General features: G+C 38.3%; 1 pseudogene; it reads left to right on the plus strand.

The window, feature by feature from the left end:
* The window catches only part of LOC136153714 (RNA-binding motif, single-stranded-interacting protein 2 pseudogene), a 31,594-nt pseudogene extending 20,978 nt beyond the window's left edge, over positions 1-10,616 (plus strand).

The following is a 10,616-nucleotide window of genomic DNA, read 5'->3' on the forward strand; positions in this document are numbered from 1 at the left end:
CAGCTTTACAACAAATGCTAAAGGAGCACAAGAGAAGAAAACACCTTCAGAAAATAACCGAAAACAAGAAAACAATAATAGGATCATCAGTTCAGTTCAGTCGCTCAGCCATGTCCAACTCTTTGTGACCCCATGGACTGCAGCACACCAGGCCTCCCTGTCCATCACCAACTCCCAGAGCTTACTCAGACTCATGTCCATCGACTCGGTGACACCATCCAACCATCTCATCTTCTGTCGTCCCCTTCTCCTCCCTTCAATACCAATAATTACCTTAAATGTAAATGGATTAATTGCACAAACCAAAAGACATAGACTGGCTGGGTGGATGAAAACATGTGCACTTCCACGTACCACATCTTTCTGCTTGGCCCCCCAAATTGTACGTAATTATTTTACATTGTTAAGTTAATCCTGTTCCCATTATGGATTGTAATTGGGGTTTTTTTTTGGTTTTTTTTTTTTTGTCTATTGATTGTGAAAACTGACAAACATCTTTTACTATTGTAATTATGTAACTATAACTCACTTAATAGCATGGTATCATGATTGGACAACAGAAAAATTATAGAACTCTCTATCACCAAAAGTATGATTTAGTAGAAAAACTTGTATTCACTTTTTAAAATCTATATGCATATCAGAATTATCTTGAAATTTTTTGAAAAATACAAATGCCCAGGTACTGCTTTTTTTCTCCAGAGCTCTAGATATGTTTCTAATAAGCAGTCATGTTTAAAAACAACTGGACTATATGATAATCTTTTACTTTTATCTAGTTTGTTTCACATTTTCTGTTTCATATTCAGTGTTCCCATTTCATTTAGTTTATGTTTTCCAATTTCTCCATCTCTTCTTTTTTTGATGTTCTTTCTCAAGCCTTTATGAAGTGTAATAGAAAAGCTTTTGTATACATATATATAAATATGTATAATAGATATATTTTAGAAAACATGAACTTTTGCCTAACTAAAAAATTGTGACATTTTGATTCTACTTCTTTGACTTAGGATGAAGAGAATGCTAGATTTCTTTTTATTTTTTAGATTTCTAATTAAAATAGTTATGCAACCAACAAAGGTTTACTGAATAGCACAGGGAACTCTATTCAATATCTTGTAATAACCTATGATGGAAAATGATTTCAAAAATAATATGTGTATTTGTATAACTGAATCACCTTGCTGTGCACCTGAAACATTGTAAGTCAACTATACTATATTATACAACTATATTATATATATATACAACTATATACAACTACAACTACATATATACAACTACATTATATATATAATATATATATAAATATATATATTAAGAAAAAGAAGCAAATCCAGCAATATATAAAAAAAATTGTATATCATGATCAAGTGGGATTTATTCCAGGGTTGCAAGGATGATTCAATATTCACAATGTGAATTCAATTAATATGATACATCACATTAACAAAAGGAAGGATGAAAATCACATGATTATCTCAATAGGTGCAAAAAACACACTTGACAAAATTCTACATTCATTCATGATAACAAGTCCCATCAAAGCTGGTGTAGAGGGAATGTGTCTGAATATAATAAAGGGCATTTAAGACAAATTCTTAGCTAACATCATTCTCAAATGTGAAAAAGTGAAACTCTTTCCTCTAAGTTCAGAAACAACACAAAGATGCCATGAAATTAAAAGACACTTGCTCCTTGGAAGGAAAGCTATGACGAACCTACACAGTGTATTAAAAAGCAGAGACATCACTTTGTCAACAAAGGTACATATAGTCAAAACTATGGTTTTTCCAATAGTCATGGAAAAACCATTCCAGCAGTCATGGAAAAACCATAGTGTTTTGAGTTGGAAGAATTAATATTAGTAAAATGTCCATACTACCAAAGCAATTTACATATATAATGCAATCTCTATCAAAATATCCATGACATTTTCCACAGAAGTAGCACATGTAATCCTAAAATGTATATCAAACCACAGAAATAGCCTGAATTGCCAATGCAATCTTGAGAAAAAAGAACAAAGCTGGAGGTATTACAGTGTCTGGCTTCAGTGTATATTACAAAGCAACAATAATCAAAACAGCATGGTACTGGCACAAAAACAGGCACACAGATTAATATAATAGAGAGCCTAGAAATAAACTCACACACTTATGGTCAATTTATGATAAAGAAGGCAAGAATATACAATGGAGAAAAGACTGTCTCTTCAACAAGTGGGGCTGTGAAAACTGGACAGCTACATGTAAAAAAATGAATTGGAACATTTCTTCACCTCATATACAAAAATAAATTCAAAGTGGATTAAAGACCAAAATGTAAGACCCTGAAACCATAAAACTCCTAGAAGAGAACATAGGCAGAACATTCTTTGACATAAATAGTAGCAATATTTATTTTGAAATCTGTCTCCTAAGGCAAAAGTTAAACAATAAATGGGACCTAATTAAACTTAAAATCTTTTGCAGAACAAAAGAAACCATCAGCAAAACAAAAACACAACGTACTGAATGAGAGAAAATATATGAAAATGACATAACCTTTAAGAGTTAATATCCAACATATATAAAGAGCTCATGTAACTCAATATCAAGAAAGCAAAGAATTTAATTAAAAAATTTGGCAGAAGATCTGAACAGAAAATTTTCCAAAGAAGATATACAGATGGCCAACAGGTATATGGGGTTCTCAAGGCAAGAATACTGAAGTGGTTTGCCATTCCCTTCTCCAGTGGACCACGTTTGATCAGAACTCTCCACCATGACCTGGCCATCTTGGGTGGCCCTACATGGCATGGCTCATAGTTTCATTGAGTTAGACAAGGCTGTGGTCCATGCAATCAGATTGGTTTGTTTTCTGTGATTATGGTTTTCATTCTATCTGCCCTCTGATGGATAAGGATAAGAGGCTTATTGGGAGAGACTGACTGAGGGGAAACTGGGTCTTGTTCTGATGGGCGGGGCCATGTTCAGTAAATCTTCAATCCAATTTTCTGTTGATGGGCTGGGCTGTGTTCCTTCCCTGTTGCTTGACCTGAGGCCAAAATATGGTGGGGGTAAAGAAGATAATGGGGAGCTCCTTCAAAAGGCCCCATGCGCACACTGCTGCACTCAGTGCTTCCAACCCCGCAGCAGGCCACCGCTGACCCACACCTCCACCAGAGACTCCTGGGCACCCACGGGCAAGTCTGGGTGTCTCTCGTGGCATTACTGCTCCTTTCTCCCAGGTCCTGCTGTGCACAGGGTTTTGTTTGTGCCCTCCAAGAGTCTGCTTCCCCAACCCTGTGTAAGTTCTAGTGGCTCTATGGTGGGGATAATGGCGACCTCCTCCAGGAGGGCTTATGCCATGCTGCACCCAGAGCCCCTGCCCCTGCTGACCCACACCTCTGCAGGGAACACTCACGCACAGTTCTGTCTCAGTCTCTGTGGGGTCTCTGGGTCCTGGTGCGCACAAGGTTTGTTTGAGCCCTCTGAGCATCTCTGGCCAGAATGGGGTTTGATTCTAAACACGATTTTGCCCCTCTTACTGTCTTGCTGGGGCTTCTCCTTTGCCCTTGGACATGGGATATCTTCTTGAAATCGCTCTAGCACCAGCTCAGCCACCACTCCAGTGCTGCAGAGCCACTGCTCCAGGGCCTACCTTCTCACTGGGGCATCTCTGTCCTTGGACAAGGGGTATCTCCTTAAAGTCATTACAGCACCGTGCTGGACCCAGATAACCATGATGATGTGGTCACTCACCTAGAACCAGACATCCTGGAATGCAAAGTCAAGTGGGCCCTAGGAAGCATCACTATGAACAAAGCTAGTGGAGGTGATAGAATTTCAGTTGAGCTATTTAAAATTCTAAAATATGATGCTGTGAAAGTGCTGCACTCAATATGCCAGCAAATTTGGAAAACTCAGCAGTGGCCACAGGACTGGAAAAGGTCAGTTTTCATTCCAAACCCAAAGAAAGGCAATGCCAAGGAATGCTCAAACTACCACACAATTGCACTCATCTCACATGCTAGTAAAGTAATGCTCAAAATTCTCCAAGCCAGGCTTCAACAATACATGATCTATGAACTTCCAGATGTTCAAGCTGGTTTTAGAAAAGACAGGGGAACGAGAGATCAAATTGCCAGCATCTGCTGGATCATCAAAAAAGCAAGAGAGTTCCAGAAAAACATCTACTTCTGCTTTATTGACTATGCCAATAGTCAATTGACTGTGTGGATAACAATAAACTGTGGAAAATTTTTCAAGAGATGGGAATACTAGATCACCTGACCTGCCTCTTGAGAAATCTGCATGCAGGTCAAGAAGCAACAGTTAGAACTGACATGAAATAACAGACTGGTCCCAAATCTGGAAGGGACCATCAAGGCTGTGTCTTGTCATCGTGCTCATTTAACTTATATGCAAAGTATCTCATGAGAAATGCCAGTCTGGATGAAGCACAAGCTGGAATCAAGTTGCTGGGAGAAATATCAATAACCTCAGATGTGCCGATGACACCACCCTTATGACAGAAAGAGAAGAACTAAAGAGCCTCTTGATGAAAGTGAAAGAGAAGAGTGAAAAAGTTGGCTTAAAACTCAACATTCAGAAAACCAAGATCATGGCATCCAGTCCCATCACTTCATGGCAAATAGATGGGGAAACAATGGAAACAGTGACAGACTTTATTTGGGGGGACTCCAAAATCACTGCAGATGGTGACTGTAGCCATGAAATTAAAAGACGCTTGCTCCTTGTAAGAAAAGTTATGACCAAACTAGACAGCATATTAAAAAGCAGAGAGATTACTTTGCCAACAAAAATCCACCTAGTCAAAGTTATGGTATTTTCAGTAGTCATGTATGGATATGAGAGTAGGACTATAAAGAAAGCTGAGCACTGAAGAACTGATGCTTTTGAACTGTGGTGTTGGAGAAGACTCTTGAGAGTCCCTTGGACTGCAGGGAGATCCAACTGGTCAAACCTAAAGGAAATCAGTCCTGAATATTCACTGGAAGGACTGATGCTGAAGTCGAAACTCCAATACTTTGACCACCTGATGGGAAGAACTGACTCATTGGAAAAGACCCTGATGCTGGGAAAGATTGAAGGCGGGAGAAGAAGGGGACAACAGAGGGTGAGATGGTTGGATGGCATCACCGACTCAATGGACATGAGTTTGCACAAACTCTGGGAGTTGGTGATGGACAGGGAAGCCTGGCGTGCTTCAGTCCATGGGGTCACAGAATCAGACACGATTGAGCGACTCAACTGAACTGAATAGGTATATGAAAAAAAAAAAAAAAAAAAAGCTTAACATTCCTAATCATCTTAGAAATGTAAAGCAAAACCGCAATGAGGTATCACCTCTCATCAGTCAAAATGCCTATTATCAGAAGTCTATAAATAACAAACATTAGCAAGGATGTGGAGACAAGGAAACTTCAGTACATGTGGTGGAATTGTAAATTGGTGCATCCACTATGGAAAACAATATGGAAGTTCCTCAAAAGACTAAATGTAGAACTACCTATGATCCAGTAAAAACACTGATTTGGAAAGATTCATGAACACCAGTGTTCATAGAATTATTTTCATTATCCTAGATAGGTAAGCCATCTAAGTATCCATCAACAGATGAATGGATAAAGAAAATATGTTTTATACACACACACACATACACACACACACACACGCATACATGCACACAATAGACTATTGCTCAGTCATAAAAAAGAATGAAATTCTGCTATTTGGAACAACATGGATGGACCTAGAGAATATAATGTTTAGTGAAATAAGTCAGAGAAAGACAAATACTCTATGTTATCACTTATATGTGAAATCTAAAATATAGAGAGCAAGCTAGTGATTATTAGTGGTGAGAGGGGAGGGGGACAGCGGAGACAGTTGTATGAGATAAAGTGACACAAACTACTATGTATAGAATAAATGAGTAACAAGGATATTTTGTAAAGCACAGAAAATAAAGCCATTAATCTGTAAATACCTTAATTGGGGTGTCATCTTTAAAAATATTGAATCACTATGTTGTACACCAGAAATTAATATATTGGGCTAGCCAAAAAGGTTTGTGAAGGTTTTTTAGTAACATCTTACAGGAAAACCTGAATGAAGCATTTGGCCAATCCAATAATATTGTATTTCAACCATACTTCTCTCAAAATTGAAAAATTCGGAAAAGGAAGTACTCAGACCTCCACAGTTGGTAAAGTACAGTGGCCAACAATCCTTTAAAGAAGGAGTCTCCAAACTTTTTCTGTGAAGGGTCAGATAAAAGATATTTTACAATTTGTGTGTCATGCAGTCTCTGTTACAACTACCCAATTCTGCCACTGTAGGCAAAAATAGCCTAAAGCAATATCTGAATAAAGAAATTAGCATAGCTGTGTTTCAACAAAACCTTAAAGTAGAAAGTGAAATGCTAGATGAGACCCACAGGTCATGTTATATTTGCCTCTGTTCGAAGGCAGTGAAATGGTAATAATTAGGCAAAAGTTTTTGAATTGTAAAGTTTTCAAAGATTGTAAATAAGCTACACTATACTAGATATAAACTATTTTAGAGAGATAAAGGAGAATAACATAGGAATAGAATAGACAGTATTCTTTAGTAGGTAATGAAGATATTAATGTCCTCAAAGGGTGCAGATGCTTTGGAATAGAAGATAATAATGTTATTTTCATTATATATAAACATTATTTTTTTCTAAATGTTTGGATTCTAAAGCAATGCTGATAAAATAGCAAAAGTTTCATGCAGAAAATTATAAAACATCAAAAGTATATTTGAAACAAAAGAACAGTTATTGAATATCTCGTTCTAAGGGTTTCTTTTCTTCCTTCCTCCCTCTTTCCCTTTCTTCCTCTCTCCCTTCTTTCTTTCCTTTCTTCCTTTCTCTATTTCTGTCTTTTTCCTTGTTTTAATTAATTTAGTCTGTCAGTCCTTCCAAAAAGAATTCATCTGGTATAGATAAGCTAACTTGAATCTCATTCCAGACTTTCAAAATACTTTCATGATATTAAAAGTTATAGCAGGGAAAGGTATAGAATTCCAAATAATTAGCAACCGAAAGCTATTATTCCTGCCAAAAGATTTTAAACACTAAAATTTTTTTTAATAAAAAAGAAAAACAGACCTGAAAAAATCCAAATACGTGGATCTTCAGTAAAACAAATGTAAACTGTAAAACAAATATCCTTATTATGTTCAAGAGGGTAAAACCAAGCTTGTAAATTTCTGCAACAACTGGAAACTATAAATTTGACATAGATTAAAAAAGAAACAAATAAAACTTCCAAAAATGAAAAACACAAAAATCAAAATTCAGATTTCGTTGAAAGTCTTTAACAACAGTTTAGACCCAATCTTAAAAATGAATGAAATTTTGATACATTCTGCTCCAATACTTTGGCCACCTGATGTGAAAAGCTGACTCATTGGGAAAATCTCTGAGATTGAGGGCATGAGGAGAAGGGGGTGACAGAGGATGAGATGGTTGGATGGCATCACCAAGTCAATGAGCATGAGTTTGAGCAAGCTCCGGGAGATAGTGAAGGACAGAGAAGCCTGGCATGCTGCAGTCCATGGGGTCACAGAGTCAGACATGACTGAGTGACTGAACAACAACAAAAATATTGATGAGCCTTGAAAACATTTTGCTGAGTGAAGTAAGCAAGATACAAAAGAACAAATACTGTATGATTCCACTTATATGAGATCCCTACAATAGGCAAATTCTTAGGGACAGTAAATGGAACAGTGGTTACTTAGGGCAAGGGGAGGTAGGAAATGGGGAGTTAGTTTAATGTGGACAGAGTTTCAGTATCTTTGGGAAGATAAAAAGTTCTGGAGATGGATGGTGGTGATGGTTGCACAACACTATGAGTGTATTTAATGCCACTGAACTGTACGCTTTAAATGGTTTAAAATGTTAGATTTTAAACTATGTCTATTTCATTATAATAAAAAATTTAATCTAATCTTTATGAAGGTAACAAAACTGTATTTTCACCAAATGTTTATATGTCTAATATAAAAATCTATTTTCTTTCAAAATTAAAATAATTCTATCCCCTTCTACCTTTCAAGTATAAAAAGATGGTCTGAACTTGAGGAGCACATGACTGAGGGAAAACAAGAGAGAGATACATCTCAAAACAGCTCTCAAAAGGGCTCTGTGCCTTGTTGCTGTGAGAAGCCAGCCCCCCACAAAAGTGTTGTACATGAGAGCTACATGGAAATACACTCCCTTTTCTAGAATAAGTAGGCATAAAGTATCAAAACCAGTTTCCCAATAGGTACTAGCAAGTGTACTGGTGTTGAGCATATTGATGGTGTGCTTGAGGGCAACTTGAATTCCCCAGGAGAATATCTCTGAGAAACTGAGTGGAGCCCAGAGATCAGTGGAAGTGAATGACCAGCATACAATTAAAGTAAGAATGTATCCATGCACATCTGCAAGATGAAAGATGACCAAAGATGAAACGTTCCCAAGTCAACGCCTTTGCATAACCAAAGTCATCATCCTTCCCAGCATGGGATAACTCCTGAACTAAATGAGATCTAGTTTTACAAAACAAGAGGTTTGGGCTTGCAAAGCAGAAATAAAGCTCATTTACAAACCAATAAAGAAAAGTGCTGTTATTGTAATGTTGAATTAAAATTTGTAACTGTGAACTCTGGGGAGAGAATACACATTCTTTTAAAACATAGGTAGAATATCTTTAAAATAAATCCTATAATAGGCTACGAGAAATATCTCAACAAGTTTCAAGTTTTTTATATAATACAGGTCATATCCACTGACTATAATGGCTTAAAGATCAAAATCAGTAATAAAAAGCGGGGCTTCTCCAAAACATCTTCAAAGCTAGGAAAAAACCTCACAACTTCTAGAGGATTCTTGGGTGAAAGAGAAAGTCACTTACCACTCACATCACAGTTAATACTTTCCTCTTAAGATCAGAAAGACAGGGACATCCGTTCTCACCACTCCTATTCAGTATTGTCCAGGAGTTCCTGGACAGTGTAACAAAAGAAGAAAAAGAAATAAAAAGAGTTTTCTAAAAGTAGAAAGTAAGCAGTAAATTCTTTTCTATTTATATGATTTTCTATGTAGAAAATTCTCAATAATTTTTCAAAATGCTACTAGGGGCTGAGGGCAGGAAAGCTGAGGTGGGGCAGTTGCAAAGGCCCAGGATATGGCAGCATCAGAATGATAGAATTCCTAGAGAAGGGGAGAGCAGTACTTCTCTATGGTCAGATAAGAGTGAGCCCTGTACTAGAGGCCTCTTAGTGACCTTTGACATTCTAAGGCCAGAACTAACCTTCAGTACCCCACCTCACATGCAGCTTGGTGGTTGAACAAACACAGAAGTCTGCAGCACGTGGTGTTGCTCAGAGACAGCTGAAGCAAACATCCCAACCGTGTGAACTTCAGCTTGGGCATAAATTTCAGGTTGGTCATATGTGTCATTGTCTCAGCAAATGGCACCACCAAGCAACAGTACCCCCAACAGCAGCAGTGAGTGAGAGCATTTGTTAATGACCAACAGAGTAAAATCAATCTCTGTGCCTGGCGATAACAGCCAAGAACCAAGGACCAGGACCTAGTCCATGTGTGCCATATGCAAGATTGTCTCCCCTAAGGCCATACTGGGCAAGACCACAACAAATGCAAAGGCTAAAGCTTTTTGACAGTCCTTCCACAGCACAGAAAGCTGTAACAGCACTGAGAGCCAGTAGTGTGCAGGCATAGACGGCAACGCAACAGGAGCAGGACCCCACAAATGTATACATCTCAGACTTCCCATTGTCAATGGGTGAGCAGAACCTGGAGGGAGTGCTGAAGCCTTCTGGTCAGTTTATCTCTATGTGACTCATTTGAGACACCAGTGGGACCAGCAGAGGGGTTGGCTTTGTAAGGATGGAATCCACAGAGAAGTGTAGAACCTCTTGGCCACTAGTTTTCATGCATCCATCATCACCCACTTTAATAGAAAATATATTAAGACAGCTTCTGGAGTACCAGCCCCATCTGATCCTTTGATGTACAGATTTGCTGATAGGGATCTAAAAAATGACAGAACAAAGGAAAATTGCAAAATGGATGGGCCTGGCCAAGGAATGGAAATGTGGGTGGTGTGGCTTTGACCTGTGACCCCACCACAGCTCCTCATATTGGGTCTTACATCACCCCCAACAGAAGTCTTGCTTAATCTGCACTGTCCCCATATCTTCCATCTCCTGTGTCTTCATATCAGAGAGTAACTCAGACATCTCCTCCACAAGTACCTAACCTGTCTTGAAAGCACCATCAGTCATACCTCATGTAGCCTTCAGGTTCAGTTCTGACACCAGGAATAGATCATCTCATTTCTCTACAGCCTGCCTCCATGATGGGACCTCTTACCCAGCAACTGGACTGCCTCTACCTCAGCAGCATGGCCACACATATGCCAATAGCTGTAGTTATACAAGGAACTTACATCTTCAGGTACACCCCTCTGCCTTCTAATCTTTCAATCAAGAGCAGCCAGCACAATTGAGTGACAGATGGATGCTCCCTCAGACCATAGGGTCTACTTTTTCCAGCTTAACAAGTAA

Source organism: Muntiacus reevesi, chromosome 1 (assembly GCF_963930625.1).
Source record: "Muntiacus reevesi chromosome 1, mMunRee1.1, whole genome shotgun sequence".
NCBI lineage: Eukaryota > Metazoa > Chordata > Mammalia > Artiodactyla > Cervidae > Muntiacus > Muntiacus reevesi.